This window comes from Sphaerodactylus townsendi, linkage group LG08 (assembly GCF_021028975.2).
Source record: "Sphaerodactylus townsendi isolate TG3544 linkage group LG08, MPM_Stown_v2.3, whole genome shotgun sequence".
Classification (NCBI taxonomy): Eukaryota; Metazoa; Chordata; class Lepidosauria; order Squamata; family Sphaerodactylidae; genus Sphaerodactylus; species Sphaerodactylus townsendi.
Window position 1 is genome coordinate 11,239,779 of NC_059432.1, and position 20,850 is coordinate 11,260,628.

Sequence of the window (20,850 nt, forward strand, 5' to 3'; positions counted from 1 at the left end):
GTAAAAGCTTGTCTGGACTTGCTTTCACCCACATCTGCCATGCAAAGCAACTATCTCACACCCTTCCTGAAGGGATTAAGAGAGCACAATGATTCTGCCCTGAAGAGTGTTTCCATCTTCAGCCCTGGACTATACACATGTAAGTCAAAGACAATTGACATATTAGTGTTTGCCCTGAGTGTTCCTGCCCAGTTTTGTATTAACCCAGTGCTTCTTCCTCTGACTAACCACTCTAATGACTGCCTCATTTGCACTGGCATTGTTCTATAGCTACAATTTTATCAGCTACCATCCCCCTTTCAGGCACTCCTGAGCTTGGACCATCAAGCAGATGCCTCAACCCATTAGATTAATGAATCAACCATTAAGGTTGATGTCTTCCTTTTGTCTTTCCCTGGAAAGGCAGGACTGTCCTGGGAAATTAAGGGCCACTGTAAGGAATTCCAAAGAGCAGAAATAAAAGGCTTTTGGATGTAAGACCATTTATTCAGACATCTTAGAAAGCACACACACACGGCATGACAGGAATGAGACCTCCCGCCCAAACTACAGATTATAACGTACTCAATCCCTTCCCCCTCCCTGGCCATCCAGGCCCATCTCATGGGAACGGAATGCTCATCCTGGACAGCAAGATAAGCCGTCCACCAAGGTTGTTGCCGCCGGTTCTGGCCCGTCGCCCGGATGGAAGCATTCTATCAAGGCCAGGTGGCTGGGAGAGAAACAGGCAAAACTGCCATCCTTACAGCCACTGCATAACCCTAAGGGTCCTTTTTCCCATATAAGAAGCCCCCTCTCTTAGTAGTCCTTGTTCAATATCTCTGGACACCTCTTTGTCTGTGATGTTGTTCCACAATGCGTTGTTCTTCTACCAGAGCTAAGCACGGGCCACTCAGCTCTATTCACTGGATCATTCTGCTCCCCGATCAGGTGACTGTAGTTCGTACTCCCCCATTCCCTCATCTAACTCAGATCTATTGACTCAACACTGCTTATGTCTTAGGACTGTGTGTGTGTTCTGCTGTTTTAATTATTGTGTGCTTGTTGACCCCCATTATCCCTTAATAAAATTGTTAAACTGTAATTGCTCTCCTGTAGAATTTCTTGCAAAAGTTGGCTTTGGTAAACATAAGCAACCAAGATCTCAAGCTTGCCCAACCTTTAGCTAAGCCATGAGTCTGCTCTTGCTAATTCCACATTCCAAAAGGGAGAGTCTCCCACTTTTTCAGGTAACAAATGAATGCAAATGGAAAGTCCAGAGCTTTTCATTGCAATGCCTGGAAGGGGAGGAGCAGTATAGAAATAAATAAATAAAATAAATAAACATAATAGGAACATGGAATGTGAGAAATAGGAACGAAGGTATCCTTAAAAATTTTAAATGAGAAAAGGACAATGTATTGTTGAAGGCTTTCACAGCCAGATTCAACTGGTTGTGGTGGGTTTTCCAGGCTGTGTGGCCGTGGTCTGGTGGATTTTGTTCCTAACGTTTCACAGTGTGTAACAGACTTCCCTCTGTGATACACCTCTGAAGATGCCAGCCACAGATGCAGGCGAAACATTAGGAACAAGATCCACCAGACCATGGCCACCACAGCCCAGAAAACCCACCACAACCAGAGAAAAGAACAGTTTAAGCATTGAAGACCTCAGAGCAAGTGAACTGAAGTGGGCTGGGTTAGGACATTTTCAGTCCCAAAATTACAGTGTTTTAATCAGGGAAGGACAAACACAGAAGAAATTGGTTTGATCTAATAGTGAGGCTAGTCGTGCCATAAGAAATCAGGAGCTATAATGCACAGTCTGAAGGAATATTAATCAGACTTCATGGAATCCTAACATAACCATCATTTAAGCTTATACCCAACTACAGATGTCGAAGAGGAAGCAAGATGTGTTGATAATCACTGGTGACTGGAACACAAAATTGGGAAACAAAGTGAAATCAAATTTTGAGCAAAAAGTTGGACTAGAAACATGGAATGAAGCAGAAGTGTGACTCATAGACAACAAGGTGTTCTATTGTCCATTCAAACAACAAGGTGTCCATTAAAACAACAAGTTGTTCATTTTGAACACATTTCAGTCAACCAAAGAGATGACTACAGACTTTCCTGGAGGATACAACAACTCTGAATACATTTCAGCCCAGCTTCCAGCCTGCCATGGAATGGAGACTGTGCTGCTTAATCTGATAGATTATCCCTGTAGACCAGTGGTGGCGAACCTTTGGAACTCCAGATGTTATGGACTACAATTCCCATCAGCCCCTGCCAGCATGGCCAATTGGCCAATTGGCCATGCTGGCAGGGGATGATGGGAATTGCAGTCCATAACATCTGGAGTGCCAAAGGTTCGCCACCACGGCTGTAGACAGTCGAATTGAGGCAGGTCTGCGCTGGTGGTTTTACCCAGGTCTGCGCTGGTGGTTTTACCCAGTCTCTCAGCAGCATTTGACACGGTCGACCATGAGTTGTTGACTCAGCGCCTCACCAGTGCTGGATTTCATGGGACAGTCCTCTAATGGGTCACCTCATTTCTCCGAGGCTGGAGATAAAGGGTAGCACTCGGGGAGAGGATATCAAGTCACTACTCCTTGGTAGGTGGAGTCCCACCAAGGGCAATCCTCTTGCCAATGCTTTTGAACATTTATACATTCACCCTTGACCAGCTAGTCAGGAGCTTTGGGCTGCATTTTCATCAGTACATGATGAAACCCGGTTATATCTGTTGGTAGTTGACCAGCCTGGGTCTGTGTGTTGTGTGTGAGTGTGGCAGTATATTCACCAGTACTAAGTACAACCACATTTTCAGGGAGCATTCCCAGCTTCCGGGGAGGGAGATCGCCACATCTCAAAAAGGATATCGAAGAGATAGAAAAAGTGCAGAGAAGGGCAACGGGGATGATTGAGGGACTGGAGCACCTTCCCTATGAGGAGAGGCTGCAGCGTTTGGGACTCTTTAGTTTGGAGAGGAGACGGCTGAGGGGGGAGATGATTGAAGTCTATAAAATTATACATGGGGTAGAAAATGTTGACAGAGAGAAATTTTTCTCTCTTTCTCACAATACTAGAACCAGGGGGCATTAATTGAAAATGCTGGGGAGAAGAATTGGGTCTAATAAAAGGTAACACTTCTTCACGCAACGTGTGATTGGTGTTTGGAATATGCTGCCACAGGAGGTGGTGATGGCCACTAACCTGGATAGCTTTAAAAGGGGCTTGGACAGATTTATGGAGGAGAAGTCGATTTATGGCTACCAATCTTGATCCTCTTTGATCTCAGATTGCAAATGCCTTAACAGACCAGGTGCTCGGGAGCAGCAGCAGCAGAAGGCCATTGCTTTCACATCCTGCATATGAGCTCCCAAAGGCACCTGGTGAGCCACTGCGAGTAGCAGAGAGCTGGACTAGATGGACTCTGGTCTGATCCAGCTGGCTTGTTCTTATGTGGGTTTGGTGGAAATCAGTGCAAATGTATATATGAGTGTGGGTCCTTTAAAAAATAAAAAAAACAAAAGCACTGGAAATGTCTACAGTTGACTTTAGCATTAACTTGTCCTGAGAAATAATTAGAGCAAAAGGCACATCATGCTCTTGATCACAGTAGCAACAATGATATCTAGTGCACCCAAACTGAGACAAGTGGATATTACCTGGAGATGCACAAAAAAAACCCCTCATTTGTCTTTCCTCCAAAACCTTTGCCTTCTGAAGGTCATGAGATTTATAAAGTAAACAGAGCGAAACCAATTGGAAGTCTCTGTGGCCGTTTCCTTAAAAGGGCTGTGTCACTTTAAGAAATCCAGTGTGGGAGGTGGTACATTATTATTTACCTGTTCGGACTGTCATGTCAGCAAGCGCCTGATCTCTGGTGCTCTACAGATTAGTCTCCCTTCCTGGCTTTGACAGCTTTATTAGAGAGCTTGTACCCAGATCCTTTCGAGGGGAGAAAAATGTGTTTCCGCTTGACAGCCATGAACAGAAACCCGCAGGAGCCCAGTATGTGGAAGTGACAAGTTTTTATTAAATAGCAGGTAAGACCAGAAAGACCGGACTTGTAAATTGTACAGTGAAATGCTTTTCTTGTCCGCAGCGAGTGTGCGAGAAGGGAAATTCTGTCTTTCCTAAAATGCCAGGTTTCGAAGAAACGTGTCTGGATTATAGTCAAAGGCATTCAGAGCTGACTTTTTATCCAGAAGAAGTTTTGAAAGGCTGAGCAAAGTTTCCAGGACTACCTTCTGCACGAATGTTAAACATACACCTCACACCTTTCCGCCGAGTTGACTAATGGTGCGTATACAATCCGGCTTCGCAAATGGCTCAACAGTAGACATCCCGTCCAAAGCATGCGGCTCTCGGTAAGCCAAATGATTGTGAAAACATTGATTCTTCTGTGTACTGAAAGAACGTCCCCCCATGTAGCGCTGTAAAAAAAAAAACCAATCGTACTGATTGTAGAGTGGTGAATTGGTGCATCATAATAGCTGAGACGGTGATGTGTGGTTTGGGAAGAGCATGGCAGGAATTTCTCTGCAGCCACGCCAGCGTGTCTGAAGGAAATGTGGTCTTTCCTTATCTGCTGCCTGCGGCTAAAAATACCTTGTGAGGATCACGTAGATCATAGACTTTGAGATGTATTGTTCTGGGACAAGTTCTTCTGTGTTTCTTCTGTATCCTCCCCGTCAGCACCAGAAAGTGATGTTTGTGCTGTTACAGCCGTGGAACAGCTAGTGATTCACCGCTTTCCACGACACTGCTTATTGTAATGTCTTCTTCTTATTCTCTATTAGCTTTAAAGGATGTGTGTGGTTATGTTTCAAAACACCTCACTGTACATTTGAAACGATTCTTGGCAATTCTAAATTCTATTCAATTTATGCTGTTGAAAATACACCCTGGGTTGAAAATGGTATTGAGTCCTACAGTCCTACAGTGGGAAAGGGCCACCAACTATCCATCCCCTATGCAATGTTGGAAATCAAAAGCTGGAATATTTCCATCAGATGGCCACCTAGTTTCTGCCCAAAAATTTCCTGTGAAGAAGAGTCCACCCGTTCTGCGGGAAACTCAGTTTTATTATCAAACTCTCATGGGTGGATTCTCACGGCAGAAATTTGACATCTTTAGAATGTGATAAAAAGACCAGTTTGGGCATTTTGTGTTCCCACAGCACAAGGGCCCCTTCCGCACATGCAAAATAATGCAATTTCAAACCACCTTCACAACTGTTTGCAAGTGGATTTTGCTATTCCGCACAGCTTCAAAGAGCACTGAAAGCAGTTTGAAAGTGCACTATTCTGCATGTGCGGAATGAGCCTAGCATTACCAGAAAAAAACAGATATTTTATTTCCCTGCTGCACAAAACTCTTGCCAGGTTCACAGTCTGTTCTGCTGTTACGGATTCTCCACGAAGATTCCCCACGGAGGTTTCCTCTTCTCGCAGCTCATCCATTTGCTATTTCACTGCAAAAAGTAGATGAATAAAGTGTGGTTTGCCTAGCGATCCCGTGCACTTGTCGTTTTTTTTTCTTTTTTGTAGTTGTTTTGTTTTGAGGGGGATGTCTGCGAAGCTACTGCAGCACAAACGTGTGCATATTTCAGCTTCTTTAATTGTGTCCCTGTAGCTTCTCAGACATTCTCCTCAAAACAAAAAACAGAAACAGGAAAAATGACACCTACAGGGGATCGTTAGGCAAAACAAACCTTGTTCATCTACATTTTGCAGTGAAATAGCAAATGGATGAACTGTGAGCAGAGGAAACCTCTGTGGGGAATCTTCACAGAGAATCTGCTGCAGCACACAAAATGGTGTGGTGGGTGTGAGCTGCAGAAACAGAAGTAAGAGGTCTGGATGGGAGAAATAAAGCATTTCCTGCCTGCTTTGCATTCACTCACTCATTCACACAGTCTTCAACCCGGGTTGGAGGAAAAAGATCGCCAGTGTAGCAATTTTTGAAAAATCTGAGTTCAGAGAAATATAATGGGCTGAACTCATTTTGGAGAAGAGAACTGTCTGAAGTTCTTCCCCAAAACGCTTTTTATAACATCCTAAAGACATTATATTTGTGCTGTATGGAATCCACCTTAATTTCTCCTAATGTTCTACCTCAGTCTACCCTCTTATAACTTTATTACCTCAAATCTAGTCTTGCCATCTGTGAACAACAGAGAACAAGTCTTTAGTATCCAATATGACAAGATGTTCAAGTGCTTGAACAGTGTGAATGGCCTTTTGGCAACACACTTTGGCCTGTTGGGCAAACCAACATGTGTACATAAAGTTTTTTTCCCCAGCGGGTCAAGAAATCTCCCACAAGACCTCTTCAGTCTAGAAAGCCAAGTGTGAGCCACAGATGTGATCTGAATTGTGCACCACTCATGCAGGAACTGAGGAGAATTAGAAACTTGCATATAACTGTGATGCTGGGTGGATCCTTAGATCCGGTTTCTGTAAGATATATGCAGATTGGTCAACATCTTCTCCAGGCTAAACATATTGAGTTCCTTCAAGGAGAAGAACATGTCACGGAGTCCACAACCAACTTATGGTGGCCCCATCAACAGTGCATTCCAGGCAACAGATGAGCAGAGGTGGTCTCCCACTGCCTTCCTCCACTTAGTAATGCCAGTCTTCCTTGGTGGTCTCCCATCCAAGTTCTAACTTTGGCCAATGCTGCTTAGCTCCCAAGCTCTGATAAGCCTGGGCTAAACTGGGCTATTTAGGCAGCTCAATACCTTCAGCCTTTCCTCAACCATCTTGTGTTTCAGAACTTCCACCATCCTTGTTGCCCCCCTAGAAACCCATTCCAGTTTGTCTTCATCTCTCTTTTAGCATGGGGCAGCGAAAAGGATACAGCAAACAAAAGTCTACAAAGTAAATTTTTGGAGGTCAGGGAGGTGATTCAAAATCATTGTCGATAAGCGGGAACAGCCTAGCGGCTGGAAGTCAGGAGGTCTCCTCTTGAAATATCACCTGTGCCATCAGTTCACCAGTTTCCCATGATCAAAAGAATAATGCTGTCCTAAATTACATAGGCATTATAAAGATTAATCAAATATTGTCTGTTCAACAAAGCACCATGATCTGAGGCAGGGGTGGTCAACCTATGGTGCTCCAAATGTTCATGGACTACAATTCCCATCAGCCCCTGCCAGCATGGCCAAATTTTTGAAAAAAGCCAAAAAACCCGAAGCCCTCATATCGTTAGGTCTCGGAACCTTAAGCTAATAAACAGACTCTGAAGTATTGATCAGTAGCATTTATTGAATAGGCATTGAAGCACGACACTGGTAAAGCCACTTCTGACGCAGCTGGCATTCACAGTCCCCTTTATCCTCCCTAGAAACCCTCCCCCCTCCCGTTTTCCAAGAGTTTGTGAAAAACAGCCTTTGGAGCTGAGGCGCCCCAAGGTCGGTGGCAGATAGCAAGAGAGAGCCACCTGGCTTCCTGCCCCATGAGATAACAGGTGTAACATAGTTCCCACGGAACAGGAGGACCAAGGGAAGCCTAGTTGTCTACAAGCATGTGAAGCCATAAAGCAAAGATCAAGAAAAGATACATATAGCAGGCTGGTTACATATATCTTTATAGCAGCAGCAAGTCGTTATTTCAAGAGACTGTACAATTCTGGAAATATATCTCAATCACCTAGATAGCATTCCCCTGACACATATCGGGATGGACATCTTTTAAACCCTTCACTTTCTATTGTTTCACACACATTCCTACAGTTTCCATTTTCCCATCATTGTGGTACTGGAGGGTTTTTAAATTGGGGATTTCAGCAGATGTCCCTAGATGTTCTTGCCCAGGAATTAAGATAACTGGAAGAGATCTTTCTGACTGTTCCACCAATCAAAAACGTGCGTCTGGTGGGCACACGGGACACACGGGTCTTTTCAGTGGCAACCCCACAATTATAGAACAACCTCCCCAGGGAAGGGCACCGGTCTCCTTCACTTTTGATCTTCAGAAGGCAGCTGAAGGCAGTTTTATTTAGGTCTGCATTTGACTAATTTAGTGTTTGAATTGTCGAAGGTACTCACAGCTGGAATCAACTGGCTGTTGTGGGTTTTCTGGACCATGGTAACACAGCCAATTTAGTTTTTACTTGAGATTTTAATATGAGGTCTTATATGTGCTTTTCTAGCACCTTGTAAGCCACTTTGTACAGCACCTTGTAAGTTGCTTTGAGTTGTGTGAAATAGAAAGATGGCAAATAAACGTTTAAATAAATAAAATACTGCAGTCATGGCAATGCAGAAATTACTGATTTTAGTAGTGGCTACGGGGGACTGCAATAAGAAAAATGATACCAGTGGGATCGCCTTTCCTATCCACATGGTGCATGGACACACTTTGGCCCCTTCCGCACATGCAAAATAATGCACTTTCAAAACATTTTCAATGCACTTTGCAGCTGTGAGGAATAGCAAAATCCACACGCAAACAATTGCGAAAGTGGATTGAAAGTGCATTATTCTGAATGTATGGAACGACTGTATCAAACCAGGTTGGGGAAAGACAGGAAGAAAGCAGGAGAAAGTCTGGATAGCGGGTGTCTAAAGACTATGCTGTGCGGATGCTCCATAAAAACCCACTTTTGTTTGGAAGCCAAGCCAGAGCAAAACTTCCTTGTGGAAGCAATTCTAGTCTCTTCTCTGTGTCAGGACGAATCCTGTCAGTGCCCAGATGTCTTGATGTGTAAGAATTGCAAATGTTTTCCTGTAACTGCTTTTCTATTTCCCTCTTCCCTTCCTGGCAACTCCCTGGTACCCGCTCTCTTGCAAGAAGGTGTGAACGGTTCCCAGGTTCTTTGAAGCTCTGTAGTGCAAATGTTGTAGAATCTGTAAGGCACATTTGGGGTGGGACAAATGGGGGGATGTTGAAGGATATAATCTCTGGATCTAAGCTGGAGAGTTTAGATTCAGCTTTCTTTTGTTACTCCACGTGTTGTAGAAATAAACTGCTTTAGGACTTTCCTACGGTCTCTGTTATTTCCACGTTCGAGAGCCTGACACTCGGTAGCATCCAGAACTGGAGCTACAGCATCCCAGTGGTGGGATGGAGGAATTCCAGGCCAGGGATGCGGGTACAGTATGAGACAGCTGCTAGCAGCATAGCTCTGTAAAACAGTGCTCAGGGCTCACCCTGGGTACTGCACCCCTCTCACAGCTGTGCCCTGCGCCCTCTCACTGTGCCCCACCCCCAAACTTCCCATGGAATTCGGGAAGGGTGCAGCTGAATGGTGCCCAGTGGAGCTCGGCCTGCCACTGAACTCCTCAAGGAACTTGGAAGCAGGGCAAGTCCTGCTCCTCAACCTTCAACAGTGCCCCCACCCCAAATGTCACATGGAGTTTGGGGGCAGGGCAAGCCACGTTGGCTGGCATTCAACTGCACCCCTGCCTCAAACTCTAAAGGGGATTTGGGGGCAGAGCACAGTTGCAGGAGGGTGGCCCTTCAAAGCCCCCCCATGTGACCCCAGGAAGCCTCTGCCTAGGCTTCTGCCCCCCCCCCACACTATGCCACTGATGACTGCCATTGAAATTGGGAAGGGGCTGTATTTAGTACAAGAGGACCAGAAACCAGAAGCCTGCAGCAGGTGGTTTACGTGGTCAGTCCCTGCCACAAGAAGAAGAAGAAGAAGAAGAAGAAGAAGAAGAAGAAGAAGAAGAAGAAGAAGAAGAAGAAGAAGAAGAAGAAGAAGAAGAAGAAGAAGAAGAAGAAGAAGAAGAAGAAGAAGAAGAAGAAGAAGAAGAAGAAGAAGAAGAGTTTGGATTGATATCCCCCCTTTCTCTCCTACAGGAGACTCAAAGGGGCTCACAATCTCCTTTCCCTTACCCCCTCATAACAAACACCCTGTGAGGTAGGTGGGGCTGAGAGAGCTCCGAGAAGCTGAGACTAGCCCAAGGTCACCCAGCTGGAGGGTGTGGGAGTGCACAGGCTAACCTGAATTCCCCAGATCAGCCTCCACAGCTCAGGCGGCAGAGCTGGGAATCAAACCCAATTCCTCCAGATTAGATACACGAGCTCTTAACCTCCTGCACCACTGCTGCTCCTACTGCTGCTCCTACGCCACTGCCTAGAGCAAGTGTCCTTTTGTTGCCCTGGGGCTTCTGCACCATTTCCCATGATTATCTCCTTATGGGCCAAATACAGAAAAGGACACCAACGTACAAATCCGCTTTAAGCATGCCCGCAAGCAAAGGGTAGAATGGCTTGCAGAGGGAATAGCTGCAAAACAAGCAGAGAACCCTAACAAAATAATTGTTGATGTACGTCTGGAGAACATGACTAAGCTTGGAAATTCAATCTGTCTTTCTCTTGGACTGTCTTTCTGTTTGCCGTGTTATCTTATTGCCTTTTAATAGGCAAAACAGAGGTGTTTTTCCCCCTGCGAAAGTCAATGCTTGATGAAAGAAAACTGTTTCCAGCAAACAGAACGGCTCAGAATTGAAAAGATAGAAGGCAGATAACAATGTTTGCCACACGCTTCATGAGAGCAATAAATACTCTGAGCAAACTAGCTTTCCGTCCAGCCAGATCTGATAAAAAAGATACATACGTTATTTTTTTAAAAAAAGATACATACGTTATTTTTTTAAAGAGTTATTTATTTTCACCTCCTCTGCTTTAGTCAATGGCAACAGTGCAAATACTCTTATCAAACCTCAGAATTTATTAGAGATGATTAAGCTGTTGAATGAATCTTAAAATTTGCACTACTGTAAAGTGGACCAAGTTGTTGAAGGTGTATGTGAGAGAGTCATTAAAGAAGGAACAGCTCAAGAACATTGGGAATGATAACTTATTTTTAAAGAGTGAATCTGTGGTTTTTTCACCCTTACATTCTTATTTTTTCATCTATTTAATTTCATTCATCTATTCGATTTAGACCCTGCCCTGCCCCGTAGGGTTCAGGGCGGCGAACGACAAGCAAATAACATCGAAACACGAATCAAATATCAAAACAGCAGCTATCAAACCAACAAATATCAAAACAGCAAAACAGCAGCATCAATAAACATATCCCCAAATATTTCATTATCAAATATCTCCTCTTCTCCAGGAGCAGCAGTGGCATAGTGGCTAAGAGCAGTGGCTAAGATCTGGTGCATTCTGATCTGGAGGAACCGGGTTTGATTCCCAGCTCTGCCGCCTGAGCTGTGGAGGCTTATCTGGGGAATTCAGATTAGCCTGTACACTCCCACACATGCCAGCTGGGTGACCTTGGGCTAGTCACAGCTTGTCGGAGCTCTCTCAGCCCCACCCACCTCACAGGGTGTTTGTTGTGAGGGGGGAAGGGCAAGGAGATTGTAAGCCCCTTTGAGTCTCCTACAGGAGAGAAAGGGGGGATATAAATCCAAACTCCTCCTCCTCCTCCTCCTCCTCCTCCTCCTCCTCCTCCTCCTCCTCCTTCTTCTTCTTCATCTTCTTCTTCTTCTTCGTCTTCTTCCATTCAATGCTCTCAACAACCCTGTAAGGCAGGTTAGTCTGTGAGGGTATAACTAGGCCTAATATCAGCCAGCAAGTTTCCGTGGCTGAGTGGGGATTCAAATCAAGGGGCGTTTTCCCACTTACCTTCTGCCCCGTGCTACTGTAGGCAAGTAGCACGGGGTCCCCTGGCACTCCCCACTACTGGGGCGGCGACAACGCAGCTGCCCTGACGCTGACGCTGTCGCGTCCCTCAGCGCGCGTCATTCCTGGCGCTCTTCCAAACGGTGCCTTTTGATGACCCTGCGCAGAGTGCAGGGTTGTGGGGAAGCCTGGGCGTGCGCCAGAAATGACACGCGCTAAGAGCAGCGCGCGGCATAGGGGGGTCGTGGCAAGTGGGGAAACGCCCAAGGTCTCCCAGATCGTAGTTCACCACTCTTTCTACAGCCCCACAATATAGGTATGACCCAAGCATAACTGAGCTACTGCTCCACATTTTCCCAGGGGCATCCCCCTGATTTCAGTGGGACTTTCTTCCATGCAATATCTTCACTAATATTATATGTGTCAGGCTCATGCCTGTCAGTGTGTAGATGTCTCAGTGTGTAGATGTCTTGCTGTGTAGAGATTGCAAATGTTTCCTGTAAATGCTTTCCGGCTCCCCCCTCCCCTCCCTGGCAATTTCCCGGCGCCAGCCCTCCTGCGAGAAGGTGCGAACGTTCCCAGGGCTCTTGAAGCTCTGTAGTGCAAATGTCATGCTCTCTCTCTGAAGCCCATTTGGTGGGAATCAAATGGGGGGGGGGATTGAAGGATATAATTGCGGGATCTAAGCAGAAAGCTTAGATTCAGCTTTATCTGTTACTCTACGCGTTGTAGAAATAAACTGCTTTGGGACTTTCCTACGGTCTCTGTTATTTCCACGTTCGAGAGCCTGACAATATGCACAGTTACTTTGGGGAGGGGGCTTTTTGCTAGAGCAAAAGAACATGAGGGAGCAGGGGCCATCACCTTTTCCTTACCTACTTCTTGTCGATCCACACCTGTTGCTCCAACACTTTTCGCAAGCCGCACAATGATGGGGTAGTAAAATAGCAGTGTTTACATCCTCACTGGAGACTGAACGAGGAACTCTCACCCTGAAATTAGTGGGAAATGGATGGTTTTTACGTGTTTTCTGAAAGGTTGCGTCAACGGCTTGTAAGGCCAGTTTGTCAGGCGTTGTTTAATATGACATATTTGATTTGCTAGAAAGGATGTCCTGGTGAGCGATTCTACAGAACCCTTCTGGGGAAAGGGTAGGTTTGCCAGACTCATGACTAGAGCTGTCCTGGGGTTATAAATAATCAGGGGACAGAGATCGGTTTCCCTGGAGACAATGGCTGTTTTGGAAGGTGGACTCCATGGTATTATACCTCACAGAAGCCCCTCCCCCACATTCCTCAGGCTCTACCCTGAAATCTCCAGGAATTTTCCAACCCAGAACTGGCAACTCTATGAAAAAGACTTCTCTCTCTCCTATTGTCATTCTCTTCCACCAATAGGTGAAGACTTCTGAATGGGGGTGGTGGAGCAGGGCCACTGCCGATGAAGGTTGAGGGGGGCTCAAGTGGGCCACAAGGGGGGGCAGGGGGCTCCCTGAGCAGGTTTTGCCCCCAGGCACCATTTCCCCTCCCGATATGCCTCTGCTTCTGTTCGATGTTTGCTGCCTTGGGGGCACTGTTGGGCAGAAAGCACTACAGAAATGCTTGGAACAAAAGAACAAATTTGCAATACACAGCCATGTATAACTTGTCACAGATGATTTGCTCATTTCCATTAACAATATAAGCAGTGGCGTAGGAGGCGGAGCAGCGGTGGCGTAGGAGGTTAAGAGCTCGTGTATCTAATTTGGAGGAACCGGGTTTGATTCCCAGCTCTGCCGCCTGAGCTGTGGAGGCTTATCTGGGGAATTCAGATTAGCCTGTGCACTCCCACACACGCCAGCTGGGTGACCTTGGGCTAGTCACAGCTTCTCGGAGCTCTCTCAGCCCCACCTACCTCACAGGGTGTTTGTTGTGAGGGGGGAAGGGCAAGGAGATTGTGAGCCCCTGAGTCTCCTGCAGGAGAGAAAGGGGGGATATAAATCCAAACTCTTCTTCTTCTTTATGATCCTTTTTATGGTTGACCTCTGTAAATTCCCAGCCTGAGGCCATTACTCAGTGGCAAAAAAAACCAGTCCAAGAGACCTTTAGAGTCGCTGAAAGGACAACAGCTCCGAACAATATTGTTCACCTAATTTAGAAAACTGGTTTACGGGGACTTTTCCCGCTTGAGAAGTGAAAGGCCCCTGGGCTGATTCACCCATGACAGAACCCCTGGGACAACCGCAGGGCCTTCCGCTTAGATGCGCACCTGGAGTTCGGAGCACATAACTTCATTCCTATTAACGTGAGTGGCCGATTTGGATTGGAAGAGTGATGCACAGGCCCTCTTCCGTGCCAATTTCCTGTCCTGAAATTGCCCTGGAGAGTTATTTGCCCTTTACAGAAATGTACAGATACTGATGATTACACAGACTGCTGCTAGTATTTTAATGTTTAATTTATTTATTGTTTTAATTGAAATTATCAATGTATTTACGTGTTTGATTGTATTGATTGAACCGCCCTGAGCTCTTCGGGGGTAGGACAGGTGTATTAAATTGAATTAATAATAATAATAATAATAATAATAATAATAATAATAATAATAATAATAATAATAATAATAATAATAATAATAATAATAATAATAATAATAATGAGGATGATAATAATGAGGGTGAGGAGGATGAGGAGGATGAGGAGGATGAGGATGATAATGATAATAATGATAATAATGATAATAATATAATAATAATTAATAATAATTAATAATAATTAATGATGATGATGATGATGGTGACAGACAGACAGACAGACAGACAGACAGACAGACAGACAGACAGACAGACAGACAGACAGACAGACAGACAGACAGACAGATAGATAGATAGATAGATAGATAGATAGATAGATAGATAGATAGATAGATAGATAGATAGATAGATAGATAGATAGATAGATAGATAGATAGATAAATACCTGCTATAGTGGTTTCCTGAAGGTGCTTCCAGTTGGAAAAACTGCTGGGGGTTATGAAAGCAGCCTTCCCCCTTGGACCAAGTTCTCCCTCCAGCGTCATGATACCCCTCCCTTTAGCTCATTGATTCTGACTCAGTCTTCAGGGGAGGCACCTGAGCAGCCTAAGCTAATGGCTGAGGAGGACCCAACGGCCAGGGAGGGACCAGTGTTGAAGTGGTGCCAACTAGGGATGTACAGACAACACAAGAGCCTGCCCTGCCAGAGTATGCAAGGGAAACCCCCTCACTGCGAAGTTACTTGCTAGCTCTCCATTGGGCAGGACCAGTGGTGGGATCCAAAAATTTTAGTAACAGGTTCCCATGGTGGTGGGATTCAAACAGTGGCGTAGCGCCAATGGGACTGGGCGGGGCACGACGGGGGCGTGGCCGGGCATTCCGGGGGCGGGGCATTAATAGAGAGTTTGAAGAAGAGTTTGGATTTATATCCCCCCTTTCTCTCCTGCAGGAGACTCAAAGGGGCTTACAATCTCCTTGCCCTTCCCCCCTCACAACAAACACCCTGTGAGGTAGGTGGGGCTGAGAGAGCTCCGAGAAGCTGTGACTAGCCCAAGGTCACCCAGCTGGCATGTGTGGGAGTGCACAGGCTAATCTGAATTCCCCAGATAAGCCTCCACAACTCAAGCGGCAGAGCTGGGAATCAAACCTGGTTCCTCCAGATCAGAGTGCACCTGCTCTTAGCCACTACACCACTGCTGCTTACCCATAATAATTTCTCTGTTACTGTAAAAAAACTCTTACTGTAAAAAAAAGTTCCTAATTTCAACCTGGTATCTTTCTGTCCATAATTTAAACTCATTATAGCAAGTCCTATCGTCTACTGCCAACAGAAACAACTACTTCTCCTCTAATTGACTGCCTGTCAAATACTTAATACTGCCAAATACTTAATTTTGTTTCTAGAAATCAAAAGAAGGATACTTTCCTTAAACAAGGGACTTTACCATATTTCTAAAACGTGTTTTTAAAACAGCCCAACAGGGAGAATTATCTACCTTCGCTAACCAGCCACATAGGAAACAACAGGACTTTATGATTTTTGGACCTAGTGGAATTTCTAACAGAAAAGCGGACCCAATTAGTAACCCCCTCTCGGCACACACAAATAACTAGTAACCCACTGTCGGGAACTGGTGAGAACCTGCTGGATCCCACCTCTGAGTGCGCCCCTGGTGGACCACAGACTGACACATGAGGAGTGCAAAATCCAATTCCCGGAAAATCTCACCCAATGAGCACAACATTGCAGAACATTATACAACTGGAGATGGTGTCGAACACATGCCAAAGCTCATGTAGAAAATAAGTTTGATTGGCGGTGGTCCAACACAAGCAAGTCGATGTCTCCCAATTTGCCAAGGTGAATTCTTGGTCTAGGCTGTAAACTGATCTTTTTTGCAAATAGCTCTTTCCTTCTCAAGAACAGACTTACCCATTTTGCCCGTGAGAATGCTCCTTTGGTAAAGTTCCCCCACCCCACCCCCATCTGTAATGGGGTTTCCCAACAACTGTGTTACCAAGAAGCACATCTTCAAGCAGATTTCGGTCGGCCGCACAGGATTTGTTCCCACAGACTGACTGCACAGCTGCCAGAATCCTCTACGCATGACTTGTTGAAGAGAATTCATAATTCCCCTCTTCATTTTCTCTTGAGGTGAAATGACGGCCAATTGTAGAATCTGAGAAGGCCTCTCAATGCCCTGCTTGGAGCTCTACCAAAGCGCTCTCATTCTTCCCTTAGGAAGTAACCACCGACCTCTGAAATGTGGAATTTCTGGAAACTCACAGCAAATGCTTATTGAAAACGGATTTCTTATCCTTACTTTTAAAAACATAACTCATGAAAATGGAGGTCTTTGAAAGTTAAAAGCTAAAGTGCTAAAGAAAGCAAGAAGGAACTCTTTTTATCACACCCCTGGAGCTTCCCAAGGCATTGTGGTCTTTCTGATCATGGCTTCCAGGCCCTGTCCTTTAAGATAGAGCAAAGAAAGGGTTCCTTTGCTCTGACTTACAGGGAAAACCAAAACAGTTTTCCAGCTGCAGGTGGAGCCTCTATCTGAATGGCTCTGCCTCAGTGGTGGGATCCAAAAATTTTAGTAACAGGTTCCCATGGTGGTGGGATTCAAACAGTGGCATAGCGCCAATGGGGCTGGGCGGGGCACAATGGGGGTGTGGCTGGGCATTCCGGGGGCGGGGCATTAATAATTTCTCTGTTACTGTAAAAAAACTTACTGTAAAAACAAAGTTCCTAATTTCCAGCTTGTATCTTTCTGTCCATAATTTAAACTCATTATAGCAAGTCCTATCATCTACTGCCAACAGAAACAACTACTTCTCCTCTAATTGACTGCCTGTCAAATACTTAATACTTTCCAATACTTAATTTTGTTTCTAGAAATCAAAAGAAGGACACGTTCCTTAAACAAGGAACTTGACCATATTGCTAAAACATATTTTTAAAACAGCCCAACAGGGAGAATTATCCCGTTTTCTACCTTCAGCTACCCAGCCAACATAAAGGAAACAACAACAGGACTTTTATGATTTTTTGGACCTAAAAGCTGGAATTTCTAACAGGAAAAGCAGACCCAATTAGTAACCCCCCTCTCAGCACACACAAATAATTAGTAACCCTCTCGGGAACTGGTGAGAACCTGCTGGATCCCACCTCTGCTCTGCCTGCAGTCAATCTGGAGAGGTGATTGGAGTTTATCAATACCTTTAAAATGGCAATGCTCAGTTCTGGAATATCAGACTATTAACAAAGTGTGTTTATCAAAAAAAGAAGAAGGTGGGGGGAGGACAGTACCAGCAGTGATCGACTCAAGGATAGTGTGTAACTGAATAAAATGGCACCTGGGGCTCACTCCCCCTGCTGTACGCTGCCTCCTGAACTCACCTGAGTTCTAAAATCTCAATCAGGACTGCCAATAAATAAAAACTGAAGTAGTCAAATGTCGTCTTCAACTGCTTTCTGAAGATCAAAAGTGATGGGGTAGGTGCAGTGGTGGGATCCAAAAATTTTAGTAACAGGTTCCCATGGTGGTGGGATTCAAACAGTGGCGTAGCGCCAATAGGGCTAGGCGGGGCACGACGGGGGCGTGGCCGGGCATTCTGAGGGCAGGGCATTAATAATTTCTCTGTTACTGTAAAAAATTCTTACTGTAAAAAAAAAGTTCCTAATTTCCAGCTGGTATCTTTCTGTCCATAATTTAAACTCATTATACAAGTCCTATCGTCTACTGCCAACAGAAACAACTGCTTCGCCTCTAATTGACTGCCTGTCAAATACTTAATACTTTCAAATACTTAATTTTGTTTCTAGAAATCAAAAGAAGGATACTTTCCTTAAACAAGGAACTTTACCATATTTCTAAAACATGTTTTTAAAACAGCCCAACAGGGAGAATTATCCCGTTTTCTACCTTCGCTACCCAGCCACATAGGAAACAACAGGACTTTATGATTTTTGGACCTAATGGAATTTCTAACGGAAAAGCAGACCCAATTAGTAACCCCCTCTCAGCACACACAAATAATTAGTAACCCCCTCTCGGGAACTGGTGAGAACCTGCTGGATCCCACCTCTGCTCTGCCTGCAGTCAATCTGGAGAGGTGATTGGAGTTTATCAATACCTTTAAAATGGCAATGCTCAGTTCTGGAATATCAGACTATTAACAAAGTGTGTTTATCAAAAAAAGAAGAAGGTGGGGGGAGGACAGTACCAGCAGTGATCGACTCAAGGATAGTGTGTAACTGAATAAAATGGCACCTGGGGCTCACTCCCCCTGCTGTACGCTGCCTCCTGAACTCACCTGAGGGGCAGAACTAATGGTATAAAACTGGAGCCGGCCAACTCCCCTGCTCAGTTTGATCCTGGGCCATTTCCCCACTGAGAAATTAAATCCAGATACAACCAGGTTTCAAAAGAAACCACACCTTTTCATCAGGGTTTCACCCTCCCCACTGCAGCGTGTGTGTGATGAGGACATCCAGGTCTATCACGCTTTCAAATAGTGCAGCAATCTCCACGATTGCGCGATCGAACGCGCGGTCTGCTCAGTGGCTCTTTCTTCCTCGTTCTGATTGGCCATTGCACTGTGTTGGGGCGGGAATGTTTTAAAAAACTTTTTTTGCGCAGCTACGTCACCATGTGCATGCGTAGATAGGATGGTAGCCATTTTTTCATGCTAAGCGACGTTTATGCGCGGCTTCAGCACTCTTTACCCACGCAGCCTCGCTGGCACAAAAGTCTAATTTTAGTTTACAGTTGGCACAGAAATCACATTTCACACAGCCACGTTTCCATGTAGCCTCCACTGGCGTGAAACAACAAAAAAGGGCTGCACGCACTTCGTCCACAGCCCACCGCACTCTGATTGGCTGAAAGGCTCCGTGTCACTCCCTACGGTGGGAAAAACAAATGTAGATTGAAACCCCAACCCTCCCCACCGATCTGGATTCGGCATGTGTGTTTTTAAAAGGTGCACCTTCGTGCAGGTTCTTAAAAAACATGTGATAAGGGGGCGAGGGAGCGCCAGAACCGGGATGAACCTGTGTTCGGTGGTTGAGCAGTGGGAAGTTCTTGCTGAAACCTGGATATTTTGCGTGAGTATCACGTGATTAATTGACCGTGGGGATTCCACCCTGGTCACAGCTAGCCCGGTTTAAAGCTGGACCTGTGTGAGCTGAGGCCAGAATCAAATGGGCCTGTGTAGGGGCGTAACGAGGCGAACTGTAGCCCTGGGCAAAACTTGAGTTGAATGCCCCCCCCAAAGGTTGGATGCATGGGCGGCCACTACACCACAACCAAATGTTTTTTGCACCAGGACATTGGTGCCAGCAGGGGGTGCATTTTTAGACATATCAGCTCCAACATTTCAGCGTATCATTAGGAGACTGTCCTTATGCTACCCCCCAGGTTTGGTGAGGTTTGGTTCAAGGAGTCCAAAGTTATGGACTGCAAAAGGGGGTGCCCCATCCCCCATTTTTTCCAATAGGAGCTAATAATTGAAAAATTGAAAACCACTAAAAATACCCAAAAACGAATCCTTCATTTTGATGCCCCCCACAAGGTGGTGCCCTGGGCAGCTGCCCACCTTGCCCAATGGGCATTACGCCACTGGGCCTGTGTTGTTCCCAAACCCCACGTGGAGTTTGAGGTTGAGGTGAGCCCAGCTGACCCTCGTAGAGCCCGCCCCATTGGTCAGCACTCAACTGCACCCCCTGCCCTGAACACCATGGGGAGTTCAGGGTCGGGGTTCAGTTGCAGAGAGAGGACGCCGCCCTGCAGTGCACTCCCCACATGACCATAGGGCAGTGGTGCCCACGGCGGTAGTCCCCCTGGCCGCCCTAGCCATGCCACTGGGATAGTGTGTGTGAAAGTCGCCCCTGCCACATCTTTCTTCACCCCTGTGTAGAAACAGCCAAGGGTTGCCGTGATTTTTCAGAAATACGAAGCTTCCAAAGCTACTAAGACAGGGGCAGGGAACCTGCGGCTCTCCAGATGTTCAGGAACTACAATTCCCATCAGGCCCTACCAGCATGGCCAATTGGCCATGCTGACAGAGGCTGATGGGAATTGTAGTTCCTGAACATCTGGAGAGCCGCAGGTTCCCTACCCCTGTACTAAGACAAAACAACAGGGTTTGGCAGGTCTCCAAATCTGAAAGACGGGTGTGTTTTTCCTCAACTTGTGTGTTTCCCTATTTACAGATCCATTTCGTATCTTGAGAAGGGAGACGGGAGCAGAGAGCCATGGTGCAGACTGTCCTGGCTCCGTGGACAATCATCTTGGTCATATTTGCTGCAGTGCTGGTAATGAGTTTCCTCATGTTTCTCCCTCCTGCCGCTGTGCTGCTCTGGAGAATGAAAACCATGTCACAGATCTCTTTGGATGGAGCTGTGTAGCCTGCCTCCGTCACGGTTGCAGAGAATGGAAGCCCTGGAGGCTCCTGAAATGCGGAAGTGCTGTCTCTTCAGTTATCAGCGTGAATTGAAAGATGCTGATCTTCGAGATGTCCTGAGACTTTTCGATGCAAAGGAATAGGTTTTCTTTCCGCTCGTCCCAAAGTGCCTTGCCGTTCACCACCCTTCAGCGACAACCAGTATTATGCTTTTAAAGCAAGTGCAATAGATCTAACTCTAGAAGGATAATCTTCAAAAGCAAAATAAAGCAAGAATCATTGATTGAGATGTACATCTAGCAGGCTGATGCTTTATACTTGTAACGAAAGCTTCTGTGTTGCCCACTAT

General features: G+C 45.7%; 1 long non-coding RNA gene across 1 annotated transcript; it reads left to right on the top strand.

Moving 5' to 3' along the window:
* The first annotated feature begins 3,857 nt into the window (after nt 1-3,857).
* Nucleotides 3,858-20,794, top strand: LOC125437378. The gene is made up of 2 exons (XR_007245202.1): nt 3,858-4,036; nt 20,311-20,794. It is a non-coding gene; the product is annotated as an uncharacterized LOC125437378 (long non-coding RNA).
* Nucleotides 20,795-20,850: the final 56 nt, after the last annotated feature.